An 8,519-nucleotide genomic window follows, 5' to 3' on the forward strand; every position below is an offset into this window, starting at 1 on the left:
TAGACACCTCCTGCGAATTGCTGAGAACTGTATTTCCTCGCATATCGGACTGACGTTACTCCTCCAAGACCTTTTCGTGGCAGCTGTGGGAAGCCATTTGGTCACCCCGTATCTTACAAATTTTGCCGAGGGATGGGAATTTGATTGCTTGATGAAAAGTAGAGACTACTGCCCCCATACTGTGGAGCCAATCCCTTCCTAAGAATGCATTGTAAGGGGATTTGCAATTCATCAGAAGGAATTCAATGTCTGCCACCTTGTCCATGAGTGACTGGTAAAGAAACTTTTCCCACTGGGGTTGTTGTTGTTCCATCGAAACTGACTATTGGATTATTTTCTATAACCACCAAATTCTCTGAAAGCTGCATGTTCTTGTAGCAACCTGCAAAAATGACATTGACAGAACTCCTTATGTCTATCATTATGCGCTGAACTCGCCATAATCTAATGAAAGCAGAGATGACGACCATATCATAATGAGGATGATGGACGCCCATTTGGTCTTTATCACTAAAACATAAGGGACCGGGTTCGGTAGTTTCTGAACGAATTCCTTCTGCAAAATCAATGTTATTTATGTGATAAAATTCATGCAAGAAACCAAACTTGGCTCGTTGCTCATACTTCTGCCTTGTTCGTGAAATGTCATTAATGTTGGCATGACCAGCTAGGATGGCATTGTTGCCCGTCATTGCTAAATTTTGCTTCATAGTCTTTGGAAGTAAAAACTCGTCTAACTATCCTTTTTCAACTAACCTCTGTATTTTTGTCACTCCTAGACTTTGTGTTTTCAGGTAAGGGCATTGGAAGAAAAATTAAGTTACGTCCTTTAATCTTCTCATATATTGTTGCATATTTGGCATTTAATGGAGTGAGCTTCGTTTCTTCGCGAACCGTGTCTGATTTTTGTTGTTGTCCTTCCACAGTGTTTTGCTTCTGTTTGGCTTTACCATCGCTTGAATCTTTACTTTGAAAATAATCTTTGTCTCTTGAGGCTTTTGCTATAACATCTTCTTCAACGTTAATGAACTGTTGTGGTTGTGCTCGTGTAAACAAATCGGACTTGGATTATAGGGGGTCTCATACAAGGGAATTGTAAATTCCATTTTTATCGAAATGTATTCCTTCCTTGAATGCATGAACAATCATTACGTCAGGGACATCAATAACCTCTGCTTACACTTGGCGGAAACGAATTACAAACTTTGCCAGAGTTTCGTCTTTTTGCTGCTTGGTATTTAGCAAGATGTTAATATCCTTAGGACGTGTCCAATTATGCTTGAACCGGTCTGTGAACTGACTTGCTAATTCTTGGAATGATGTGATCGAACGAGCTGGTAGGCCGGAGAGCCAACGGAGAGCTTCTCCTTTTAATGTCGACGAAAAAGTTTGCATAATAGGGGGTCATCTCCACGCTAGAGAATTAGTCTGCTTTTAAATTCCATGACATGATCGTTCGGGGACCTCCTGCTTCATCAAACTTAGGAAGATCTGGTTGTTTGAAGTCGTCTTGATGTTTTGCATTTTGTATGATCAGAGAAAATCGCCCAACGACATCTTCGTTCACTGCAAGGTCTTTCCATCGAGTTTCAGCCACACCCGCATTGGTTATTGTTTTCTTGATAATGTCTCTGATTTGTTGTTCCGTAAATGCTGCTCCTACGGCCTCTTGACTTCCGACTTGAGGAGTGACTTCACTATGTTGCATCTTACGGTGTGGTCGCCCCCAGTTGTTGCTTACTTCTAGATTTTGTTGGTGCCTTGGACTACGGGATCTGTGTCGGTAAGACAAGCTAGGTTGCCGTTCTGGGGAGTAGTTCCTTTGGTGTGGTTACACTCTAGGTTGATCTGCGTTAAATCTTCTGTACTGGTTTGCCGCATTCAAACCATGTCTAAGGTCGTGATGCAATTTGGCTCTGAGGTCATGATCTTGGCGTCCAACACTGCCTCTCATTGTGGCTGTTGTCCACCTTTCTGACGCGCTATGATCAACGTTCAATGACTTTGTCCTGTTAAGGAAGGTATAATGATTACCTAACAATGTGTATTATTATTCTTCGTGCCCTGTGTTATGAGCACTGCTACGCCTAGTGTTGTTGGTATTTCGAGATCTGGATTACCCTCTTGAATGGGATGAATGTCTGCTTAACCTCGAGTAATCTTGACAATGTTCGGGGATGGGTTCCAATGGATGGGATTTGCCATTATTATCTTGTATTCGGTTGAATACACTCCTGCTTTCGCCAGATCTGGGGGCTCTTGCCGATGTGGAAGATGCAGCATCGACGTCATCCCTCTATACTTGCTTCCCTTGGTCCAGTTGTTTTTGCAAGTTTTTGTTGCATTCCTTCTCTCTTATGGACTTTTGACGCATCATTTCTAACGTAAGGTAATCATTGTTTTCCGCCATATTTTTAGAATCTACTTTGTTTGCATTTGTAGCATCTAGATCTTGAGGGTGAATTATTGGAGCCTGAGGTGGTGGACGTCTAGATCTGGGTTGTCGTGGCACTTGGAGCTGTGAAAGCTGATCTTGCATATATGTTGCAGCGGGTTGATCTATCACTTCCTGATTGACTAGAACTTCCAGATTTTCTTCTTCTTGTTATTGTTGTTGTGTTCTTGCATTCTTGTTCACCTGGGACCTTGTAGTTTTCGCCATTAATGGTGCATGGAAGAAGTAACGTGGAAGAGGGCCTATCAATAAGGACCACGAACGGCGCCAATTATGTTTGGGTGAGAACTCACACAAACACACCAATGATCTTGTTGGAGAGGTTGATATGAAGTGAGAGAGACTATACCACCAATGGCTACCTACGTATCCAAATCGTTCTCTGGAATCAAGTCTTAAAAAGGCACGTAGTTCTTTGTTTGAAATGATTGTTGGGTATTTATAGGAAAAATGAATATGTTAAGCTTCTTATTGGTTAAAATACCCTTTCCTTATTTGATGAGATATTTCCCTCTTTGTATGAAATCTTTCCCAAAGCTTTATATGGAAAAAAATCCCTTGACATATCTCCGGACCTGCTATATATAACTTGGGTGCTATATTAGTGGGCAGTGGCATTGCTCCAATAGAGGGCATGCCCGAATGCCACACTAGTAGGCAAGCGGGAATGCCACAGTAGCGGGCAAGCAAGCACGCCTCACTAGTAGGCAAGCGATGCCACAGTAGCGGGCAAGCAAGCACGCCTTACTAGTAGGCAAACGGGAATTCCATAGTAGTGAGCAAGCAAGCACGCCTCATTAGTGAGCGGCTCTTATAGTAGTACCCAATGATGGTCGTTCGTAGGGGTACGAGTACACTGGTACATACAGTTTGAACTGATGAGAATATTCTGAAGTCAATATGGGGAAATAGTCGACCAACATATGTAAATGCGTTGTGGTCATTGTAAAGAGTGTGTCATCTTCATCAGATTGTGCAGGAGAGCAAGAGGATGCTTGAAGATATTGTTGAGAGTCGTATTATAGTTAAAGTAGTTGAGATAGTGTGTTGAGCAATGATCTGAAGGTCATAAACGAATAGAGGATTCGCTGTTAGGCAGTGATGTATGCACTTTTATAGATTTATTGTATGAAATCCAAATGAACTATAAACATACAAATTTTCAAGATTTTTTTTCCTTACTCACGTGCCTTTTGCGTAAGCATAGAGTAAGGGTTTCGTCCAACCTAAATACTAGGCTGAGGTCACAACCAAAATAGATTTAAAGGGAGCTAGTGAGAAGGATTTTTGTTTTGACTTCCTATGATAACTTAACATGCAAGACAAGGTGAAAAAAAAACTAAATTTTAGTTGTTTTAAACAAGAAACTAGAGAGAGAGAAAGGAGAGGATAAATCTACTCATGCAAGAATAGTTACATAGCTTTTAGGTAACAGGATCACTACATCTCTAATCCGTTATGGGTTCATAGACAAACCCGAAAATGGATTTGAGTCTCGATCCCTAGCAAGATGTACTCATCTCTGAGTCCATCTTACTAGCATGAGGAGTTGAACTGATATTTCATCTCTGAAATACCATCTCAACTCCTGGTCTCATCCTACATCAACCTAGCAAATAAAGAAGTTTGAATTCTCCAGAAGCTCGCGCGCGCGATGCATCCCGTCGTCACATGGGTGGCGCACATGAGTTCATCTCGAGCTCTAGACTTTTAATTTGGTCGGACACTACCATTTTGGGGTAGGAGGTCAAATGAGTCCTAATTTCCTAAGTAGTGATACTGGAATGCTAATTCATAACATGATCCTCACATGAACATCATTAACCCTCCCCTTGGAGGGTTTTAGTTCATGATCATGGGAATTGAAATTATATGTTAATTATGCTAGGATAATATAAGAATGGAAAAGAAGAAAAATAGAAAAGACCTTATTTTACTTAAGAAAAAAGATAATTATTCTTCTTAGAACACAAGTGTTGCCACCATTAAAGATAATACAAGAACTTACAAAAGCTAAGAAAATGAAACATGCATGAATGTGAGAATGAATGAGAGTTGTTCCAAAATCAGCCCATTCCAAAAGCTTTCTCTCTTTCTCCCACGTGATTCACCTCCCACCATTACTCACATTTAATTCTATCTTATCTCCAAATCAAACAAATCCAAATTTAAACACTATTTGGCACAAAAAAGTTTAACCAAGGTAATAAATACATGCAAGGTGTCAATTTGTGCCAATAATTTGGCACTTTTATCTTGACTTGCTCCATGATTGATGACTCATCCCCTCTTGTGGTCCACGTGCTGCGTCGAGTGGTGGGTCCGCAAGACGATTTCTGCAAAATTTGGCATGCGGTAGAGCTTGTCGCACTGATTGTCTGGGCAGCTTACTTGCCAGAATCGGAGTCCAGGTTCAAGAGGTATGAGCTCCGAAAGGTTGATGCTTTTCTGTATGTAATCCCGTTCTGACTTGGAATTATCCCATTGGAGTTCCTGGGCTTTATGTGAGATTCATTTAGCTTTTCATGAGCTAAATCAGAAAGCTTTACATAGACACATTATTCCGTGCTTAAATACTGGCTTTGTTCTCATTTTTACGCTGATTGCTCAAACCTGCAAAAAACACGAAAATACGATTATTTCATGACTATTAAACACATAATCAACCAAAATGTTATGCCTCTATAGGGTTTTATATTACAATTTTGGGTGCTTATCACACCACCCCCAACACAGCACTTTGTTTGTCCTCAAGCAAAGAAGAGACATTAAACAGATAAGTGGCCAAAAATGTGTAGTCCTAAGCTAATTCTCATTTCACAGAGTGCGGTTGTATTGACCGTATGCAACAAGGCCTTAAACCATAAGGAATTCCCTAGTGGACGGGTTATAGCCTCATGAGAGTTTTCCAGAGAAGATACCCACAAACTTTATCTATACTACAATGACTTAGTAACAAAAACTTGTTTCCTAAATTAATCTTAGATATCTATACATCTCCTTAGCGAAAAATGAGGATTAATACATTTGAAACTCAAGTTAATATGCATACAATAATTAAATTATCTACATATGAATATGCATACAGCGAACTTTACATTAAAATATACAAGCAGGGCCATTTCTGGATCCTTTGGAGAACGTCCCTAAATAGGTTCTCACGGTATATGTCGAAACATAAATTCACTCATAATTTTTCTACTCAGGTTTTGCTAACTCCAGTGTGCAGTAGGCACACATTTCCTCACATACTCAATGATAATAGAGGAGCCGAGGTCGATCAATCACATCTACTAGCTACTTATTATCACACCATCCTACTCCTAATTAAGCTAGAGGTCTTTATTAGGTATTATGGGGCTTAGGTGGTAGTGTAGAAGAAAATTGCAATGGAAAATCAACAATGAAAAGTATGAGAGAATAAGGTCTTCCATATATTTACACTAGAGAAATCATTGTTTTCTTTTCCTGCTTCTACATGAGTTTCCATACTTTGCTCTTAAGCCTTTGGACTCCTTTTAATATGAATTTGGGGAGTTATAACTTCTTTTTTTTGGGACAAGTCTTTCTCTTTATTTTTCTACATTTCATCCTATTCTCATACTCATCATTTAGGTAGGTTTATTTTATTTGGGGTTAATAGAAGGGTAAGGAATTGTTGGTAAAAGTGAAAGGTTTGATGAAAAGTTCAGTGGGGCGACTAGCGGTAAAATTTGTAACAGGTATGAATTTTTGGCTATGTCAATCCAAAGAAGGCCTAAATTCTTGCCTAGGGCTTGGATGATGATCAAGTAAGTAGATGCGTGATTTTCTCTATTCGGAAAAACTACGTACTCCTCTGTGTCATTACTCACATATCACAAATATCGAGGCTTTTTTGTTAGATTCTCACAGGATTGATAATTTAAGTAGACTAACCGTGGGTTCCAGAAACTTACTGCTATGTACAATCGATGATACTCAGTGCATGAATACTCATGAAAAGATGTAAAAACTATTGCGTACGTGTTATCTTAAGTTTCTTAAGAACAAATCCTAATTCGAATGCTAATGCGAGATTTCTAGACAATTTTCATCATAGAAAAGGAAACAAGACTTTGTCACTAAGTATATTCACTAAAAAGAAACTAGAAACTATATACAACCTACAAGTTGCCTAATTTTTACTACAGGTTTATAGCACCCCAAACAGAATGATGTTTAGTCCTCGAAGTATCAATAGATAAAGAAAGAAATTACCTGAGAACCATGAGCAAAATTAGGGATGGACTGCTGTAACAGAAAGTTATTCCAACATAATATATTATACAAAAAAAACAAAAAAAAACAATAATACACTAAACACAACTATATACATTTAGATATATATATATATATATTAGCCTACTCAAATTTACATTGTTCTCGCGACATCTCGAGTGAAATGCATTTCCTTAGCATCACGCCAAAATATAATGGTTTGCCAAATGGTGCTCCATTGTTGTTCCCCTGATTCGTTCAAATAAGCCAACATATCATCGTCGTCCAGGTAGCAACGAACATAGCTCAGGTACCATGAAGGACGATCACGCCATTGCCGAAACCTTAATGAACGAATTTTTTTGTTCGCTGGGCATATAGAATCTACTTTAACCCAGTCGTAAAAAGTAGTTGAGAACTGTGGGAAATATGTCCTCATAATTCGGCAAGCGGTTATAGATAAAAGTAGATATTGATGCTGAACAATGCAAGCTCGTTTCAGATTGGAGATAACACAGTTTATGATATCAAAGAATGTATGACCTTGAGCAAGCGCATTGAATACTACATAGGCAGCATCATTGAACAACAGTTTAAAATTTGTCGGGAAATGATGGTTTATTGATAACAACAAGAATTATTACAACCTAATGGCACATTATCCGTAACCACTGCATAACAACACCAACTAGGCAAAAGAGGTGGACTAAAAGATAAACATAAGTAAAAACCTAATTTATAAAGGTGGAACCAAATCCAGGGCTTTGTTGATGACAAGGATGGTTAAGTGGAAGCAGATCATTTACAAGACTGTTGAGTTCATCAATCTGCTGGATGAGCTGTTGTTGTAGTTCACTCTGGTTTGTGGAAAAATCACTGTGGTTCTGCATTATGAGAGTGTGATTTTCGAAAAACTGTGAGTGGTTTTGCAAGAATTCTTCATGTGCCACTTCGTGTATTGCTTGAACTTCCTATAATTCCAGCAGACTTGTAAATATGACTTCTTGGCGGGCGCGTAGGGCTCGCAGGCCTTGGTGAAGAAAATTTATGCCCTCCATAGGATTAAAGATATTATGCATGACATTTTCATCAAAGAAATGTTCAGAGTATAGATTTTGCTCTTCTTGTTCCTCTGTCAGGTTCATTGGAGAACCTGGAGTCCAAAAACCAGCGACGCACTCTGAATGAATTACAATAAGGCCAGCTATTTGAAGAGGTATTTATGGATAAACAGCTTGATAACCCCAATGCAACATAATCTTCGTGACTAGAGTAGGCAAAGGTGCTAACCATTTTTTAGGCTTGGTGATCGAGTTCCAGAGATATTGGATTATGCAAAAGTCATCCCTTTAAGTCTGTATAATCCAGAGTAGGTGGAGAAGAGGTTTGGTCACTTCAGATGTTTGTGATGTTCCCGCCACATTGTGCCCTAACCAGTGGAGCACGGTTCGTTGATTCTGTTTCAAAGAGTGCTGAAGAACAATGTGGTTTCTGTTTTCGAGTTTGTCATGAGATATAGTGGCCTTCAGTAGTTGTTTGACGGTATCAAATGGTGACTCCTGAAAATGCATCTCCGAGTTCGTCATTGGAATTTGAAGGATGTCAGATATGATTTCCCTAGTCAATTCAAAACTTTAGCCATGGGCATGGAAATATAATTTACCATGGTCAAGTCCGCTAAATTGGTAGAACATCAAGACCAATTCTCTGGAATAAACAACTGCCAAATGATATAGAAGAGGCATCCATCCTCGACGTACAATTTATGTGTCAAAATATGGAGCAAACAGGCCTTCATGAAAAAAAATCAAATAATTTTTCTCGG

This window comes from Coptis chinensis, chromosome 3, assembly GCF_015680905.1.
Source record: "Coptis chinensis isolate HL-2020 chromosome 3, ASM1568090v1, whole genome shotgun sequence".
NCBI lineage: Eukaryota > Viridiplantae > Streptophyta > Magnoliopsida > Ranunculales > Ranunculaceae > Coptis > Coptis chinensis.